General features: G+C 47.9%; 1 long non-coding RNA gene across 1 annotated transcript in view; it reads right to left on the bottom strand.

Annotated features, from left to right (window-relative positions):
- LOC146813441 (uncharacterized) overlaps positions 1-20,886 on the bottom strand; it is a 152,292-nt gene that overhangs the window by 122,981 nt on the left and 8,425 nt on the right. The window lies entirely within an intron of this gene.

Raw genomic sequence — 20,886 nt, 5'->3', positions numbered from 1 at the left:
GCTGGGGCGATTATTATTGGGTTACCTAGAGCTGGAGGTAGTAACCACTGCTGGATTTAGCACGTGTGACCCTCACCCAAGACAGGTGCGCAAGTGGCGAGCCAGCGGTCACCGCGTGGTGGTGCACTCACTGTGTACGTTCTGTGCTTGTTGGTGCTCGACGAGTGGTACTGAGGGAACCCACTCCACAATAAAGAGCTAAATTTCAATGGATCGATCCTGGTTTGATCGCCTTCGCCTTGAGTAAAGTCGATCTCTGAGGTGGAGGGGATGAGCAAGTCATGGGAATTTACTTCTACTGGTTGTTCATCCTGCTCAAGCACTCCAGGAGTCTCTACAAATGTTCAAGGTTGAAATATCTCCCTTCCTGCTGGTCACCTAGGTGTCTGTTAACTTTCCAATTGTAATGGATCCCCTTTTTAAAACGGATTATTCCATCTGTTTCACAAAAGTAAACCAATGAAAGCTGCTCAAAGCATCCACTATCTGTTCTTCGAAACCTTCAACCGTTTATTTAGTAGCATCCCACCCTTGTATTTCTTCCACTGGTTTACTCCTGTTCAATGCCTTACGCTCAGCCTCATTACCACTGAAACATGCCAGTGGGCACTACCCAGGTTACCTTTTAGTATGTAAAATAAACTTCCATGACGTTGTTTGGTATAACGGGGGGTCTCACTCTCCTGAGGAGGCTGAGCCCACCAGAGCCTTTCTGTTCATAGGTGGGCTCGCGCCGGGGTAATATTGCCAGAGGTCTTCATAGTAATGCAAAGTGCCTCCACTCTGCCTTCTAAAGACTATAAAACTTACATGTTCAACGATGGGACTAGTAATGGCTTTTTTCTTCAAATATTGAAATCAGTCAGGGAAACATTGTCCACGCCTCATATGGTTGCAAAGCAGTCTCTTTATTGGACAGTCTAAAATGACAGACTTAAATTAACATTTGTAGCTTTTCTTTTCAGGTTGTTTGAAATCTTGCAGACCCATCTTAGGCTGCGTTGCAAATTTCACCCATCTTAAATGAATTTCAAACTCCTGTATTTAATTATGCCATGGCAGCCATATCCGTGCAACGATCACAGGACTTAAGTGGTTGTTTTAAGTGTTCAGCCTCAAGGTGAATGTCAAGGCTCTGTATTCAGCTAGAGTGACAGGGCAATACAAGGGTGTATCCTTCAATGGTGTGTGTGTGTGTGTGTGTGTGTGTGTGTGTGTCAGTGTATCGGTCTTGCAATCCTGCTCTTCAATGGCGGTTCTTAGCATGGTGAACAGCGGCAGCGCCGATGCCTGGAAAATATATATATATATATATATATATATATATATTACCTACTGGCGGTCGCCAGTAGGTAGTTATAGTTAGGACCACGTTTCCATAGGAAATCCGCAATATTCTATTTTGAATAACTTTGGCGCCGGTCGACGAATCCTCACGAATTTTTCAAAATAGGTGGGGCGCTACGCTCCGCTCCTACCCTGAAAGTCTCGGGGGGGATTCGTCAAGCGGGGGCTGAGATAAAAGGGGGGTCCCAAAACGCGTTTTTCCCATGCATTTTTCCATAGGACCTTTAGACAGGGCTACAGCCCGAACGGCTGAACAGAATTTAATGAAATTTGGCAGAGAGGTAGTCCCCAGGTCAAGGAAGTGCCTTTTGTAGGTTTGGTGTAAATCTGTTCAGTAGATTCTGAGAAAATAGCCTTTAAATCAATATATATATCTGTGGCAGCTTACGGTGCGCTTACGGTGCGCTTACCGTAAGCTTACCGTAAGCTTACCGTACGCGTACGGTGGCGTGCGCGAGCGCGATTCTGATTGGCTCTTAGTTCTTAGTAAACATTCGAATCGGTCGAAACCAGGAAGCGGCGGCCGCCATTTTCTCTCTCGCTTCCTGAGTAGGGCAGCAAAAACCAACCCCAAAAATGTGTAAAGAGGCAGTTTAATGAGATCCTAACCACCCAGCATTGATACAGGGGTCCCCAAACCACCCCCAAGCCCAAAAAAAAAAAAAAATTTTTTTTCGGAAAATCGCCGATTACGCTTACCGTACGCGCACGGTAAAAAATAGTAAAAAAAAAAAAATTATCCACATTCTCCCCACCCCGTGTGCAAATGGTGCCCGAAGGGCACCATTTGTGCATGGCTTATCATAGGTAGGAAGTTAACAAAGAATACATTTCACAAAGATGCGCAAAATATGTCCCCCATGTGCGCACGGTGCGCGAAGTGCATCGTGCGTACATGGCCCATCCCGCTTAACGTGAGCACACGGTGCGCGCAGCGCACCGCGTGACCACTGTGCGCGCACGGAACGAACTGCGTTAACTGGGCGCGCACGCCACGAATGGCGTAAAGTAACTTAGCATTTAAAAAACCTTGCAAATTCACTGAAAAAACCATAGGTTTCACACATGTTATAGTTAGCTGGACATTTTACTGATAAAAAACCAATGAAATTCCCCCGTTATAGTTACTGCAGGCAACTATAACTCACGCGACCGCAATCTTCTGCTGATGACATATGTGTCTTTATGAAAAAAAAATATTTGTAATATATGTAAAGCTAAAATTTAATGGAAGAAGACATGGGCAAATAAGTGTCTAAATACAGTATTAGCATCAGCAGAGGATTGCGGTCGCGTGAGTTATAGTTGCCTGCAGTAACTATAACGGGGGAATTTCATTGGTTTTTTATCAGTAAAATGTCCAGCTAACTATAACATGTGTGAAACCTATGGTTTTTTCAGTGAATATATATATATATATAAAACATATTTACATTTTATAGAAACACACATCCACTGGATGATGTCATGAGTAATGTCATCAGTGATGTCATCAATGATGTCATCAATGATGTCATCAGTGATGTCACTGACCATGTCATGAATGATGTAATATGTGACATCATCAGCAGTGCATTGCGGGGGCGCGAGTTATAGTTAGCTCAACTAACTATAACAGGGGAATTTCTATGGTTTTCTATGAGTGAAATGTCCAACAAACTATAACATCCCTGAAAACCTGTTTTTTTTCAGTGAATTTCAAAGGCTTTTTAAATGCTAATTTCTAACTATAACGTTCCTGAAACCTATTGTTTTTTCAGTGATATATATATATATACACATTTAAAAACTGATGCATCCGATTTCTTGCGCCTGTGGCAAATGCCCCATTGACGCCACGGATGTGCTGTATTTACAATACAGTGCTCCCTGGCGCAAGGATTCACGGATGCGTCAAATTCTGACACATCCTTTGGCGCTAAAGTGATGCATTTCTGGAGTGGACGTAAGACTTGCGCAACTCCAGAAATGCATCAGAACACAGAGGAGTCCCATGTTGAAAGCCCTGTGTCAATCATTCTGCCTGGTTTAAGAAGGCATGGGGATTTTGATGCAGTAACGTCATACTGCGACGCCATGAAAAGTTGTAAATCTCACTGTCAGTTCTACATGGCTTTTAACGTGGCAACGCCTACCCTGCATACATTATACGTGGCACAGGTATAATGTGACGCAGGCCTCTACAAACTGTTGCATTGGGCCCAATACATCAGTTTGTAAATGTGGAGCACTGATTGCACCACCACTGCGTCAAACAACGCTGCAACGGTGCTAACTCCTTGTGTGGGGGTGGGTGTGTGTGTGTGTGTGTGTGTGTGTGTGTGTGTGTGTGTGTGTGTGTGTGTGTGTGTGTGTGTGTGTGTGTGTGTGTGTGTGTGTGTGTGTGTGTGTGTGTGTGTGTGTGTGTGTGTGTGTGTGTGTGTGTGTGTGTGTGTGTGTGTGTGTGTGTGTGTGTGTGTGTGTGTGTGTGTGTGTGTGTGTGTGTGTGTGTGTGTATATATATATATATATATATATATATATATATATATATATATAATGACCCAGTGTGCTCTCATGAGTATGCAGATGACCTACAAAGACGTGGGGGACGCGCATATTTTAAAGAGATCGTAAAGACTTGTGCAACTTTTGAAGGGTGGGGATAGTGCCTACTGCTAAACATTTACTCCTGAAAAGTACAATAACTATTGGAAGAGCAATCACATGTGGCTACCTTAGCAGAATAGACCAAAATACCAAAGGTTGGCCTCTTCCAATGTGTAGCTGCCCATTGTGCCAACAGTACAGCTTACGGGGGGGGGGGCAACTGGACTTATAATGTGGCCAGTTCCTTGGGCAGTATGTATTTTAGGAGAAGATGTGATTGTTTGCAGAATGCATCTTATGTGAAACGCTGAGGAAACATGCAGCTGTTGTGAGTTCCTCAAAACTGACCTGTCTCTTCTATCTTGTGACTGGCAGGTCCCTCCTTATTCCTGTACCCTTCCTTTCTGACTGGTATCACCCATTCCCTTCACCCTCACTTCCCATCGCTTCGGCCCTACCACTCTTCTCTTAACAACCCTTCTCTCCCCTCAAAACTTGTCTGCTCATCACCCTTCTGCAGGGCTTTAAGTGGGATGAAAAAACTGGGGGCGGGGGGGGGGGTCTCTCAAAGGGGCGTGGCCAATGTAATTAAGGGCGTGGCTCAAACACGCAAACTAATAATCTCTGCTTAGCATAGTGTGCCGCCCAACTTATATTTTGCTGTTTCTGTCATTGCATCCAGATATGATACAACAAGTAACATCATACCTACAACAAGTCAGGACTATTGGCTTTGTCAATGGTTGTTTGTTGCATTAGATAAATAACTAGCAACTGTGGCTTGTATAGAATATTGAAAAAGCTTCCACTTAAAGCCCCAGTGACACCATGACAATGTTGCTCCTCCTGAGTTTCAAAAAGAGAAGGGAAATCCAGAGAGAAAATGACACTTTAAAGGATTTCACTTCCCTTACAACGCTCACCTGGCATGACGTCATGATGTACCTTCTCTACGAGTGAGAAGTGAGCAATGTGAGCACGCGCGCTTCAATGTGCCTGCTGTCACTGCAGTCCAGAAAAAAAACAGACCACTAGTGCCAGGGCACAAAACAGAGCCCGATGGAGACCCGTTTCGAGGCCTCCTTTAAAAAAAACTGCCGGTGCTCAGACCCGGTGAGACCCGGCCCACTGAAAGCCCTGCCCTTCTCTCTGATCACTTTCTGCCCTCTTCAACCTCATCCTCCGTCACCACTCCCCACTAATTCCTCCTCCTCTTAGACAGACGGCTGCAGCATATCCATCACTGACAGACCGAGAAGGAGCTTTCATATGTGTCTGGAACATTAATGGCTTCGCATCTAAAATGAGTGACCAGGAGATTTTAAGCTACCTGAGAACATTTGACATAATATTGCTACAGAAGACCTGGGAAGAGAAGTCCTTCGACCTGCAAGGTTACACTGCCTACTCATTCCTGGCAACCAAGGAATCTGCTTTCGGTCGGCCCTCCGGAGGCTTACTGCTTCTAGCCTCAATAACCAGAATGAGGTGAGTTTTCTCCTATAACAATACACTTAACACCTCCAAACTGCATTCAGGCAGTAAAATTAACGCTCAAGCTAAATCAGCTCAAACACGACCTAGTAATAATAAATGTTTACGTACATCCTAAACAAAAGCAGCAAAGGAGTTGCTAACGGAGCGGCAGAGAGTAATGGACGAGGAGGCCTCAGATCTCTTCATTTTGGCCGGAGATTTTAACATGCACCTCCTAGGGCCTACTCAGGACGACGACTCAACACGGGACCTCTCAGGCGCATGGGGAATCCCAACACAAGGTCATATACAGATCATCAAGCCCTCTAGGATGCGATGAACCTGCTCCGGGATCTGGAACATTTAACTACGAGTGCTCTAAACGGCCGGTTTAAAGAGGAAAATCCTCCATCAGCCACGTACCACTCGAGTCCGACATCTCACCTAGATTACATCTTTGGCTATGTTCAACAAAATTGTTGCCTTTAAGATTGGCAATTACGAATTCAGCGATCACCTGCCACAAGAGTTGAACCTTCAAACTCGACCCTGCCACATACCAGAAACTAACAAGCCTATTGTGCTGGATGAAACCAGCATTCTTAGAAGAATAAGGTGCAATTGTAACAGAAGAAATATCATTAACAGGCAGGGCCCTGTACAATCAACGAGGTACCAATTTAGATCAGCCCATGGAAAGTTGGGAACGTTTTGTTACATCTCTAGGAGGAACACTCTGTACTTGTCAAGGCCCGAAACGGAGGGAAGTTGTAGCCAAGCCAATCTAATCAAGCTGGCAAGAAGTCCATTCACAAAAACACTTAGGCGATCTATAAATCAAAATTTAAGGCAACAACGCAGACTTCCAAACAGCCAGAGTCTGTAAGATACTCTTCGTGCGCTAAAGAAATCATTAAAACGGTGGAGATGGGCTAACAAAAGAGCAAAGGATAATGACCTATGGGCCAAAATCTATCATGATGCACGCCAGAAAATCAGTGCAAAATTCTTGCAATCAGTTAACAAATTGCAGTGGCCCAACTATCCAGGCATAGGCTCTAATATTACTGAAGTCACTTGGGTTGACTATCTTTTTAAACACTTTAACGATCACGCTATAGTACCTACGACTCCCCTTCTTCTATCGGGAATTCCCTGCTCCAACAACTTAACACAGGCAGAGATAAACCAATACCAACTAAGTGAAGACGACAGAGGTTCACCTAAGCCAACGCACCGGGAGACGGAACTGTCATCAGGCCTGCACTGCCAACTAAGTGTAGCAGGCAAGCAAAATGGCCCCCTGGCTACAGCAATAAGGAAACAAATTGCCAGAGGTAGACGGGCGGGAGCACCAGGCCCAAATGGTATACCGCCAATGCTGTACAAGCAAGATCCCGAGTTTTGGAGTAATGCCTTGGTTCCAGTGTTAGGATATGCCTTAAGAACTACAGTATTTCCTGAGTCATGGAGAGGCTCAATCATCAGCCCAATATATAAGCAAGGAGCCAGGTCTGATCCAAACAACTGTCGACTGATTGCCCTTACAGATACAGAGGCCAAATACTTTGCGGGGATCATTCTAAACGAATTGGCCGGCTGGTGCTCCATGACCCACAAAATACCCATCACCCAAACAGGCTTTCTCCAAGGGCATGGCACAACAACTAACATCATGGCCTTAACCAAGCTCATGGATGCTGCGAAGCAGGGAAAATACCCCCTATATCTCTGCTTCATAGACTACTCAGCAGCTTTTGATTATGTTGACCGCAGCAAGCTCTGGCAAAAGCTAGACAAATGGGGGCTGCCATCACCCTTATTGGATCAACTTGTTCAATTGCACACTAACACATGGATTAGAATTAAACTAGGCACCGGGAAGCATCTTTCAACCAGAATTACTACCACAAGGGGCTTAAAGCAAGGATGTGTTCTAGCCCCCATGCTTTTTAGCCTTTTTCTGGCGGATTTACCAGGGGAACTGGATAGTTGCCTTTCACATGCTCCGAAGCTAGGGGGCATGACATTGACAAACCTGCTAGATGCCGATGATTTAGTCCTGATTAGTAGGACTCCTATCAGACTCCAGAACCATCTTGACGCAACTTATAAATTCTCGCAATAGAACGCTTTAGAAATCAATTTTAAAAAATCTTGGCAGTAAACCACCGTAAGAAGGCAAACCCAAAGTGGTACTTGGCCGGCAAACGCCTTGAACAAGTAGCAAATTATAAATATCTGGGCGTACTGCTAGATCACAAGAACACTTTTAAGCCTCAGTTGGAATCTCTGCGAAGGAAGGGATCTATGATTCCCTTAGCATTAAACCCTTTGAAGAAGCTGTTGCCGGGCCTTACCCTCGATCCTTTTTTTAAAAGTCTTGCGAGCAAAATTGCAGCCCACACTTTATTATGGCAGCGAATCGATGATGGGAAGAGACGCAGTAACTGTCGATAGCACAATAGCCGCCGCTTATCGAGCGATCTTCAGCTTCCCAAATATGTTTCACCGGCCCAAATCAGGCTAGAATTCGGCTTCCAAAACCAGGTGACCGAAAGAAAGGGAGCCTTTGTAAAAAGCTAGAATAAAATAAGAGCTGCTGTAGTGGGGTCTCTGATCAACCAACTCTGGGTAGAGCTTTCACGTTCTGGAAAGCTGTCTGCTAACGTGTATCTACAGGAGTTCATTAACACACTGGGCTTGATAGACGCCTGGAGCACTTCAATGGGCAACTCCGCTTTAAAAAAATTAGTAACAAGTCAACAAGACTAATATCATCCATAGAGGACAAGAAAGCTCTATCCAAACGAGCTCATGCTTGGGCTGTGCTTAATAACTATGATGTCCTCAAACCCCAACCCTATTTCAAGGCAGGAATAAAGATTGCGACCATGGAAAGATTCTTGAGGCTCCGCCTGGGAGTTGGTGTAATCAACTCGCTTCTACCACCTTGGGAAAGAAGGGGTGGAGACCAGCCCAGTCAGTTGTGTGCCAGCGGCCTGGAGAACCTTATCCACATCATTGCATCTGTGAGAAGTTAAAAGACCTACGGAAAACGTTACTAAAGCCATTCTTCAATCAGCACGGCGTCAGGTCTTGTAGGCAGGCAGAGATGCTGTGCTTCAATCCAACTCTAGTACAGCTAAACTGCCGCCTCACAATTTCTTTTGCTCTAACAGCAATAAAGCTGAAAAACCAATCCGCAACAGCCACACCTTAGGGTACTATTTGAGTCACTTTGTAAGACGGCCTCTCACAATGGAATCTGGATGCTAAAACAGCTGTTATAAGTAGTCTTACTTGTCGCATGGGAACACTTCGCCAGTTTAAAAATAAATTCTTCACCGAGCTGCCTTCTAATATTGTCAGTGCTGACTGCGTTAGGGACACATGCATTTTTGATACTATTTCTTAAAGTTTTCTGTACACATAAAAGCGTTCCATTTTAAACTTTTTTGTATTAACGCAATGTGATTTGATTTCATTGCTAAAAGTACTGTAAGCAATGGTTTTAATTAATCACGCACAATAATAAAACTAAACTGAACCAAAATCCTCCTCTCGGCTCATTCCCACCAGTCCCCCTTCTCCATCACCATGCTCCTGCTCGACCATCCTAGGTCCTCAGACTCCGCCTTTCATCCTCCTTCACTCACCTCTGTCATCTAAATTAGCTTCTCTGCTCTGACATGCCTCGCAATATTTCTCCTCCTTCACTCACCTCTGTCATCTAAATTAGCTTCTCTGCTCTGACATGCCTCACAATATTTCTCCTCGCTAATCAACAATGTGAATATATTTCTTCTCTTCCTTTCTAGTCACTGTTACTTATTTCATCCACCTTTCTTCCCGTCTTTCTTTTTCCTTACCCTCATATTTTTTTTTATCCTTACCCTCTCCACTAGTCCCCCTCAGTTTCTCTTGTCTGCACCCCATCACCGTTTCCTCTTGTGGACTTTCTAGAGTTCTTGATCATGTTCGTGTCTCACCCTGGGTTTCCAGGACTTGTGATGAGGGCACGGCCACACCCGCAGCTGTCAGTCACTGGACAGCCCCCGCCTTCGTTGCCTGAGTGAGTGATGCGCTCTACCTTTCAAAATGCCACAAAGCGTCACTTTCATCTGGTGCTCGATGCAGTGTGTATCCAGATCAGGGCCTCCAAGCAGCTCTGGATGTTTATACCGAGGGCGGGACGTGCAGGTTTGTTTACAGGGCTCGCTGCCCCGCACTTGTCAGGAATGAAAGGCTGAGCAACAAGATGCGAGTTCATGAAGCTACAGACTGTAGGAGATCTTGGCAGCAAGTGCATTAGCCCACTGGGTTATCTTATCAGTTTAGGCTCTGATCTGCTCAGGTGGCATACAAAGAGCTTTTCCTGGGTCAGAATGAATGCGCCCCCCCCACCCCCCGACCCCGCCTTCAGATGGCACCTCTGGGGATGAGTTGGCATCGCAGTGGTGGCGCGTGCCCAGGAGAGAGCAAGGACCAGGTCCGGCTCCAGGAATTTTATTTGGGTGGGCCAAGGGTGCATTGGGGTGGGCCCTTGAGGGCCCGATTTGTCACTTAGGTCTGCTTCCGGGCCCTCCTTTATTTCTTCTTAGTCTTAAAAGGCCCAGTAAAATGCACTATTTTCCAAATCTCTTTCTAAATATTATCACTCTCAAAAAGTGTTTTTCCATGTAATGTCCCTTTGATGGGAAGAGGAGGTTTCTGAGGAGGGAGTATCAGGCAAGTGACACTACTCGGGCTCCCTCTGTGCGAGCCTTCAGGGAGAATCCCTCTTCAATACTACCTCCACCTGACTCCGGACTCTGCAACGCACTCCCTTACAGGCTCTCTGTGCAAGCCTTCATGGAGGATCCCTCTTCATTACTACCTCCACCTGACCCCGGAATCTGCAACGCACTCCCTTACTGGCGTCCTCTGTGCGAGCCTTCAGGGAGAATCCCTCTTCATTACTACCTCCACCTGACCCCAGACTCTGCAGCGCACTCCCTTACAGGCTCCCTCTGTGCGAGCCTTCAGGGAGAATCCCTCTTCATTACTACCTCCACCTGACCCCAGACTCTGCAGCGCAGTCCCTTCCAGGCTCCCTCTGTGCGAGCCTTCAGGGAGAATCCCTCTTCATTACTACCTCCACCTGACCCCTGACTCTGCAGCGCGCTCCCTTACAGGCTCCCTCTGTGCGAGCCTTCAGGGAGAATCCCTCTTCATTACAACCTCCACCTGACCTCAGACTGCAGCGCACTCCCTTACAGGCTCCCTCTGTGCGAGCCTTCAGGGAGAATCCCTCTTCATTACAACCTCCACCTGACCCCAAACTCTGCAGCGCACTCCCTTACAGGCTCACTCTGTGCGAGCCTTCAGGGAGAATCCCTCTTCATTACAACCTCCACCTGACCCCAGACTCTGCAGCGCAGTCCCTTACAGGCTCCCTCTGTGCCAGTCTTCAGGGAGAATCCCTCTTCATTACTACCCCCACCTGACCCCCGATACTGCAGCGCGCTCCCTTACAGGCTCCCTCTGTGCGAGCCTTCAGGGAGAATCCCTCTTCATTACAACCTCCACCTGACCCCACACTTTGCAACGCAGTCCCTTACAGGCTCCCTCTGTGCCAGTCTTCAGGGAGAATCCCTCTTCATTACTACCTCCACCTGACCCCAGACTCTGCAGCACACTCCCTTACAGGCTCCCTCTGTGCGAGCCTTCAGGGAGAATCCCTCTTCATTACAACCTCCACCTAACCCCAGACTCTGCAGCGCAGTCCCTTACAGGCTTCCTCTGTGCCAGCCTTCAGGGAGAATCCCTCTTCATTACTACCTCCACCTGACCCCAGACTCTGCAGCGCAGTCCCTTACAGGTGTCCTCTGTGCGAGCCTTCAGGGAGAATCCCTCTTCATTACTACCTCCACCTGACCCCAGACTCTGCAGCGCACTCCCTTACAGGCTTGATTATCCACTTTTCTACCACCCCTCTCCAGTGCACCTTATCTCATAGCTGACCTTGGGCCCAGCCCCTTGTCAGCCACCATCCAATTCCACTTTCATTGTTTCCGGAAAAAAACATTAGTAAAATCCCATCAAACATTGGAATATTGAATATAGCAGTAAATGTAATTAGCATGTACTTTGAAGTATGTTCCACAGTTGCCCTTATGACCCAACTGTTAATTAAATAACCAAAAACTGAAAGGCCATGACAGAGCCGGCTTTAGCGCTGGTGCGAAAGTCTTTTTTGGCACCCCACCAATTACCTCTTTCTCCGTAAATACCTTTACTACCACCCTCCAACAGTACCCTTCATCTCTCCGTAGCCTCTCCCCCTCATGACCTCCTCCTCAGACTCCCTCACTACCACCCCCCACCAGTGTCCCTCATCTCTCCATAGCCCCACTATCCCATGATTTCCTCCTCGGATTCCCTCACTGCCACCCTCCACTAGTGCCCCTCATCTCTCCCTAGCTCCCCCACCCCATCACCTCCTCCTCGGATTCCCTCACTGTCACCCTCCACTAGTGCCCCTCATCTCTCCGTAGCTCCCCAACCCCATCACCTCCTCCTCAGAATCCCTCACTACCACCCTCCACCAGTGTCCCTCATCTCTCCATAGCCCCACTATCCCATGACTTCCTCCTCGGATTCCCTCATTGCCACCCTCCACTAGTGCCCCTCATCTCTCCATAGCTCCCCTCACCCCATGACCTCCTCCTCGGATTCCCTCACTGCCACCCTCCACCAGCGCCCCTCATCTCTCCGAAGCTCCCCCACCCCATCACCTCCTCCTCTGATTCCCTCACTGCCACCCTCCACTAGTGCCCCTCATCTCTCCGTAGCTTCCCAACCCCATCACCTCCTCCTCGGATTCCCTCACTACCACCCTCCACTAGTGCCCCTCATCTCTCCATAGCCCCTCCATCTCATGACCTCCTCTTCGGATTCCCTCACTGTCACCCTCCACTAGTGCCCCTCATCTCTCCATAGCCCCCCCATCCCATGACTGCCTCCTCGGATTCCCTCTTTGCCACCCTCCAACAATGCCCCTCATCTCTCCATAGCCCCTCTCCCTTTTGACCTTCTCCTCGGATTCCCTCACTGCCGCCCTCCACCAGTTCCCTCATCTCTCCATAGCCCCTCCCCCTATTGTCCCCCTTCTCAAATTCCCTCTATACTACCCTCCACCGGTGCCCATCATCTCTCTGTAGCTCCCCCTCCACCCCATGACCTCCTCCTCGGACTCCCTCACTTCCAGCCTCCACCAGTGCCCCTCATCGCTCCGTAGCCCCTCCCCAATGACCTCCTCAGATTCCCTCACTACCACGCTCATCCCTCGGTAGCTTCCCCTCATGAACTCCTCCTCGGATTCCCTCACTGCCACCCTCCAACAGTGTCCCTCATCTCTCCGTAGCCCCTCCCCAATGAGCTTCTCCTCGGATTCCCTCATTGTCACCCTCCACCAGTGCTCCTTATCTCCGTAGCCCCTCCCCCTCATGACCTACTCCTCAGACTCCCTCACTACCACCCTGCACCAATGCCCCTCATCTCTCCGTATCTCCCCCCTCCACCCATGACCTCTTCCTCGGATTCCCTCACAGCCACCCTCCACCAGTGCCCCTCATCTCTCCGTAGCCCCTCTCATATGCATTTCATTTGTTATGTAGCGCTACTCGTATCAGTGTAGGGTGTCACAGTAATTTACATCATGCACACATTATACAGATACAATAAATCCGTCTACAAGGAATGTCACATAAATTAATGAGGATTACAAGGTGTAGGAATCACGTCATCTGTACTGGTGGGCAATATATTTTAAGAGGGTTTGTTCTGGAAAAGCACAAACACAGGATTTAAAGAGTGCTTCAGTGGTTGCGGGTTGGCTTTACTGATAAAATGTATATCTGCCCGAACAAACTCCTTTTAGTAACATTATAATAATGAAAGACTGGGTAAATTCTAACTATATCACAACACAAAAAAAACAAAGTTTGTATGCAGCTCTTTGATGACAGTTCAGAGGTCACTGTCCTATCTTAGGATTGTAACTACTGAACTGCAAGTAACACAAGGATCTCTGTGACAAAGGCAGTAACCCACTGAGCTTCCACATAAAATACAGTTTATCTGCATTTAAAAACTACCAACAGACAAATGCCTGCTCTCCAGCAGGATTATAAATCACCAGTTATCTGAACATTTTTTATTGTTGTACATCGGTGGCAGATTCACTGCGAGGGCCAAGGCTCATGTTTGGGTGGGCCAGGCTCATCTTTGGGCGAGCCTGGCCCACCCAGCCCACCCTTTAGAACCGGGCCTGGCAAGGACCCTATTCTTTGCATAATGGGAACATGCACTGCCCCGGCCCAGGCTGTGTCTGTGTTAGTAAACTTGGCAAAAGTCTTTGCTTCAGAAAAGTCAACAACACATGGCATTGCCAGGGTTTGTTTTATATATAGCATCAATGAAGGAGGAAAATAAAACTACTACTATTGAGATATACATCTTTATTCCACAGTATCAATTATTGTCCTTAAGATGGCAAACTCCTCTCACTTTGGTTCTTCCATCTGTTGGCTCTTAAGTGCTGTGATGGGGCTTTCTGGTCCCTTTAGATATGGTGAGAAGCGTCCCCACTGACGTCACACCTCTCCCCATGCGCTTCAAGTAGCCCAGGGCATTGGTGTTTTTGGTGAAAGTTCAACAGTGAGGGCGAGGCTCAGACCCACGTGCGTCACTAAGAAAAAGAGCAAAATCGTTTTTTCTATTTGTGAATGGGCCTGGGGAGGGCCTGGCCCACCCGCCCCCTCCCCCGAACCGGGCCTTGTTCTGGTCATGTACTAGATCGCCAAGGACATCTGCGACCCCCGTTGCCATGGTTACACCACATCCACAGAGCCCCAGCCCTCCCTTCTTGTTCTCTCCTATACTCAGTCCTATCTGCACAAATCGCGAGGAGTGACCGCCCTTCCCCCACTGACATCAAAATGGGACCCTGACGGTCCACCAGCGAACTGATGGCTGCGCCGTCCTCCCACTGCCAGGCAGCACCACCCAGAAGTAAGGCTTGGACTTCACCAACACACAGTGAGGTGGAGAGCCGGGAGCCTCTACCAGGACACCCCTGCAAGAGGGCCTGGGTGATGATCTACGCTCCCAGGAGGTCTCCATGGTCCCCAGAGTCGACTGAGATGGACGCGGTGTCGCTCCTTTGCTTACCTCGTCCCTAACTTGTGGAACGCTCTCCCCGCCATCCTAAGATTCAACCAGTCCCAAGCCAGTTTCAGAAAACTCCTTAAAATGCATCTTTTCTAATGTCTGGTCGTATCCCTAAATACATCAAGTGAGCCGGCTGGTGTGTTGTCAGCCCTGCGAGGCCCGGTTGGGTACATGTGCGCTTTATAAATCACCAGAATAGAATGATTCATGAATGAGTGCTACCCTGGGGCTCGTTGTACCAAGGCATCCTCAAGAATCGTGTGCCTGCTCAGCTCCTGAGCTCTACTCTCTGCCTGGTCATGAACATGAAGCTAATGCCTCACAGGGCCATTGCAGGGCTGCCCTGGGCCCACGAAGGGGGCCCTCCTAAGAGGGCGGCCCTCCTTAGTGCCACAGGATGGCACACAAGTCAGCCTCCCAGTGTTGGGGACCCTCGAGGGTCCCGCATGCCCGCGTCACTTCCGGGCAAGAGGGGGCAGGGGAGAAGTACATATACCGCTCCCGTCCACTGATCGCCCTCTTTTGCATGCTGCCCTGACGCCGTTTCGGAAGTGTGTAAGATAACCCACCATGTTGGCATATTTGTTATGCAAATAAACCTGCAGCAATTTTCTCCACTTAGAATGTGTTGTGTCTGATTATTTCTCTGAAGTATTGCTGTGGGAGAGATGGGGAGTGTTGCCGTTATTGGCACTAAGTCCTGGCTTTCAGTCTGCAGCCGCCTGCTCTTCTGGACGGCACCAAAACATTCTCCACATGGAAGCCTCTTAAACTAGGGTGACCAGATCTTGACAACCAAGAACCAGGACATTTTGCAAAAATAGAAGGACGGCAATTTTACATCAAAGGTGCTGCGCAGAATGACCACTCCTATCAACATAGGACCATAGAAGCCCCCAGGAAATAAATAAAATGTAATTTATAAAACCAGCATTCTAACTGTGGATTAAATGGCTGACTTGTAACAGCTGCTAACTAGCACAACTTTGGAACACCCAATCAGTGCTTCTCACTGGTTTCAGTCGACCCCCCCATCGCCCCATCTAAAAAACGGACAATGAGCCGAAATTTCCGAATCGTGTCGGGACAGCTGGTGGAAACCCAGGACTGTCCTGGCAAATCCGGGACGCCTGCTCACCAGTGGCGTAACGAAATTTGAGGGGGGCCCCCTGCAAAGCACATGGAGGGGGCCCCCGTGGTGGCCCGGCCCACCACCTAACACTTTGCCCCACCACCCAGAAATCTAGTATATTTTGATCTTAAACCTCCAACATTGAAATGAAATGCCTCTGTATTGTCTTTCTCCAAGTTCTAATGAGAAAGTGGGAAACACTTAACATACAAGCTACGCCATTTGTAACAATACTGTCAAAAGCAGATTATTTAACTGAGGCAGCAATCAGAACAATGCCAAGGAGGGATCCTATTGTCTCAGGAACTGACTATGGCTGAAGAACAAAGAACTATGAAGGGTCTGAAATAGAATTGACATTAATGGACAATAACTTGAAACTTTGAAAAACAAACCCAAACCTGCAATTCCATAAAAACTCGACTGACAATATACATGAGAAGTACACAAGATATAACTCTGTATTGTGCGAAAGTTAAGAGAAATAGACTGGTGAATTATCTGCATGCCATGTGTGACATTTTCATAATTTCAGTGTAATTATGAGTGACATTTCAACGACTATGAGTGACAGTTTCTTGCGAGCAAAATTAAGCAATGAATACGATCAACACCTATAAATATCAGAAATAACACCACAAAGACCATTCCGGTCGAAACACGTCAGTCTTTTGAATAAACTTTTGAATAAACTACTACGGCAACTATATCTCAGAATGCGAGCTTTCCTCTGTGTGTGACCACGACGCAGGGCTGTTTGCATTTTTATAGTGGGACATGCTCCCACTGCTGTGCACCAACCCTGACAGGTGGATGCGATCGGAAGACTGTAGTCCTTTCATATATACATATTTATAGCCTTTCTTTCATGCATCCATCAATCATTATATCCATGGATCAATCTACATATTATTTAAACTATTCATCCTTCACTCTTCCCAATCTATCTATTCTTTACCCTTCAATTCATTCACCCTTTAACCTATTGATCTTTCACTCTTCCATCCACCATTTCAACATTCCCTCTATCAATTCTTCCACTACTCTATTCATTAATTCTTTCATCATTCCTTTCACCCTTCCATCCTGCCTTTTCTCCCTTATTTCCTTTCATGCTTCTTTCTTTCCAGTTTTTCTTTCTGTCTTTCCTTTAAATACCCATCTTCTATTTCACATTTTTTTGGGGGTTTTATCATTAGAAACATGTAAGAAGTGTACATCTCAGCATCTTGCCTACAACCCCAATAGGGCCGGCAATGCGACATTGCACCTGTGCATATAGTGAATTAAGAGGGGGTAGGGGATTACACAGCAAGCCGCCTACAACCCTTCCAGGCCGGCCGCGTCAAGAGGGGCATTCGGCTGTATCGCCAGGAGCAGCATCAGATGCATGTAATATCAAGCATTTATAAACATCAAGAACATGAACAGCAGTCGGCTCTACTTGTGAACATAATGTAGTGAATTGTAGCTATGCTGATGGAGTGCAGTGACCTATAACCCTTGCAATAGTGTTCCATAATGCCCCGTACCCTCCAGTGTGCTACATGTATAGGCCCGGGTAAAAGGCGTTAGCTGGGAATAAACGCTGGTCGTCATAATACAGGCATGGCAGTGTCCGTGTCAGTAGCAAGCTCTACCAGATAAGTCTGTAGGGGCCCCATATGTCTTTTGGGCGAGATGAGGGGGGCTGGAGGTCTGCATATGTGTGTAGCTGCTCTTGACAATAAGTAAGGTCGCGGATCCAGTCCTTGAATTTCGGCGCCCGTCCTCTGCCCCATCTACAAGCGATTGTTCGTTTAGCGAGCAGTAACGCCAAGGATGTGTATTTGCGCATTTTGGCAGCCAGGGGTTCCGTGTATCCTAGCAGGGCAGTAAGGGGGTCTGCGAGAATGTGCAGGCCTGTCATAAGATCTAGTGCAGCAAGTACCTCAGCCAAGTAGCGCTGTATAGAAGGGCAGTCCCAGGCCGGATGCTTAAAATCAGCCCCCTCCCCTCCGCATCTGGCACAACGATCATTGTCACGGATCTTCAGTCTGTACATCCGCGCTGGCGTATAATAGAGGCGATGAACAAACTTGTATAATTCTGAGCCTGCTGCTGGCAGATATCTCTCCTGTCTGTTTGCAGCAGTATAGCCACTGTTTTTCAGTGATGGGGTGCCCTAGTTCGTCTTCCCACCGGCTATGGGCCAATTCCCTGTTGGTTTGGACATTGCGGTATAGGAGTGAGAGCACGTGCGCAGGGGTATCCTGTTGGAGAAGGGCATGTAACGCGGGCATCACCGATGGTTCGTGGGGGAAGGCAGGCGTGGCCACCTTCACAGAGTCTGAGCCTGATATAGTAAAAGCGGTCTAAGGGGGTGGGGTTTACAGCTCCAAAGAAGTCATCACTAGTGCAGAACTTCCCATTGGTATACAGCTGTCCCCAGGTATGGAGAGTGAGTTTCCTTAGAAGCTGTCTGCAGCCGCCCTCCTGCATTACCGGGAGGTCCCGCCGTCCAGGGAGAGGCAGGAGCGGAGAGTACAGGATAGTGCATTGGGTTGCCTTGGCTAGATCGTGCCACGCACTGACGGTGCACTGGACGGTGGTATCCGCAAGATGTCTGGGCACTCCAGGAGCACTAAGATATGCAGTACTGGGGGTGGGAGTCATGTAGCAGTCTTCTATCGCCAAGTGAGGCATGAATGGGGGAGGTTTCCTCCAGTATGCAGCGTAGTGTGCCTGAGCACAGCTATAATATAACTCCACATCCGGCACAGAGAAGCCTCCCGCCCAGAAGGGGCGTTTGAGTATGTCCCACTTTAGCCTGGCCTGCTTCCCGCCTCACAAGAGGCGTATAAGTTGGGTCTTAATTGCGGAGAAAAAGTGACGGCTAGGGGCATAAGGAATATTAATGAATAAGTAAAGGAGTTTAGGTAGTATAACCATCTTGATTATTGCTGCTCTACCAGCCATGGACAGGGGCATCGCAATCCATCGCGTAATTCTATCGGTGATGGAGTTTAACACCCGCCCATAATTTTCTCTCATGAGCTCCTCGCGATTTCGAGAAACAGTGATTCCAAGGTATGTGAGAGTGCCCTCGCACCACTTGAGGTGATAATCGGGTACGAACCGCTTAGTGGAATCAGTAAGGGGGAATATGTGCGATTTATTCCAGTTCAAATTGACTCCTGATAGTTGCCCGAACAGAATGAAGAGCCGTAAAATGAGGTTCAAGCTGATGCCCGGATGGCGCCGATAGAGAGTGAGGTCATCAGCATACATTGAGATGAGTATCTGCCTCTCTGGATAAATGACGGCGTGTTCTCTATAGTGTTGTATTATTTTCGCAGCAAGGGGCTCTACGGCCAGAGCAAATAGCATGGGGGCAAGGGGACAACCCTGTCTGGTGCCCCTTGCCAGCGGGAAGGAAGATGAGCGCAGGCCATTAATCATCACGGACGCACGGAGTCCTGTGTATAGTAAGTTGATCCATGCCAAAAAGGGGGGGGGGGGGGGGGAAGCCCATACGCACCAAGACAAAGGACAAGTAGTCCCATTCCAGGGAATCAAATGCCTTGGTGGCATCTAGGAAAATGGCAGCCGCGTCTTCTTCAGGATTCATGTCATGGAGCAGCGCGAACTAAGTTTGCAAGTTATGAGCGGTGCTTCTGTTTGGGATAAATCCAGATTGGTCTGGGAGGACTAGCACCGGCTTTAGGGGGCTGATACGATTTGCAACTAATTTGGCTAGGATTTTAGCATCCACATTTATAAGGGAAAGGGGCCTGTAGGAGTCTAGGTGCTTGGGTTCTTTACCAGGCTTAGGTATGGAAATGATGAGTGCCTCCCGCATTGTATGGGGTAAGATGCCAGTTTCTCGGGCTTCCTCGAACACATGCCTTAGTATGGGGATGATTAAGTATCGATACAATTTATAAAACTCGGCCGGTAGGCCATCTGGCCCCAGTGCTTTACCAGATGTTAATTGCATAATGGCGGAGATGATCTCCTTGTCCTCGTGATGCGCCAGGAGGTACTCTCTCTGGCCATTGCCCAGCCAGGCTATGGCGGTGTCTTCGAAGAATGATTCAAAGTCTACTGGGGACTGGCGGTGGGTAGTGTATAGTGTTTTGTAGAATCGTTTAAAGGCAGCAAGTATGGCAGCCAGGTTTCTATGCATGAGGCCATCCTCATCTTCTATTTCTAAGACAGTGTTGGTGAAACGCGGAGGTCGGATGGAGGATGCCAGTGTCCGCCCCGGTCTCTCTCCCTCCCCATATTGACGAGCTGTATGATATTTCCCCCTGAATTTACATTCAAGTTCAGCAGTTTCTTGATACTCAGTGAGTAGTGTGCGCAGATTCGCCTGTAATGTCGGAGAGGGTGTAGTTTGGATCTCTGACTCAGTACGCTTTATATCCAAGTCTAACTTGTGGAGCGTGTTACGAATATCTTAACACCCCCCTGCTTTTTGCTATGCATATGCCCAGTATGGTAACTTTGAGAGCTTCCCATAGGGTCGAGTACTGAGAGACGGAGCCATTGTTGCGGAGGAAGAAGTACGATATCTCTTGCTCGACTTCATCTTTAAAAACCGGGTGGAGTAATGTATGTGGGTTGAGATGCCAAGTAAGGTATGGGGACCCCTCTTGAGGCGGAGCAAGAGTCAGCAACACAGGAGAATGGTCTGAGTACGTGCGAGGCAGATACGATACATGCGAGGTCCAAGCTGCAAGGCTCTTGTCCACCAACCAATAGTCTATGCGTGACCAGGAAGCGTGAGCTGAGGAGTAGTAGGAGCCCTGCCGCATCAGTGGGTGACGAGTTCTCCATGGGTCCATGAGGTCACTCTCTTCTACCAAGGTTGGAAGGACCAGTTGCGCAGCTGTGTAATGATGTGGTTGCGGATGCGATCTGTCCAGTCTAGGGTTAATAGTAACGTTAAAATCACCTCCCCATAACAAGTGTGTGGTATCTACATCTTGTATCTTCCCCCATAGCACCCGAAAAAACTCCAGGTCATCCAAATTGGGCCCATAGCACGACACCAGAGTAATGGACTGCTCAAATAGTCTCCCCCACATTATGTTGTATCTACCTTGTGGATCTGCGTATGCTCCAATGGGGGTGTATGGGAA

This window comes from Triturus cristatus, chromosome 7, assembly GCF_964204655.1.
Source record: "Triturus cristatus chromosome 7, aTriCri1.1, whole genome shotgun sequence".
NCBI lineage: Eukaryota > Metazoa > Chordata > Amphibia > Caudata > Salamandridae > Triturus > Triturus cristatus.
The sequence above is the reverse complement of the archived record's forward strand: the minus strand, read 5'-3'. Positions and strand labels throughout refer to the sequence as shown.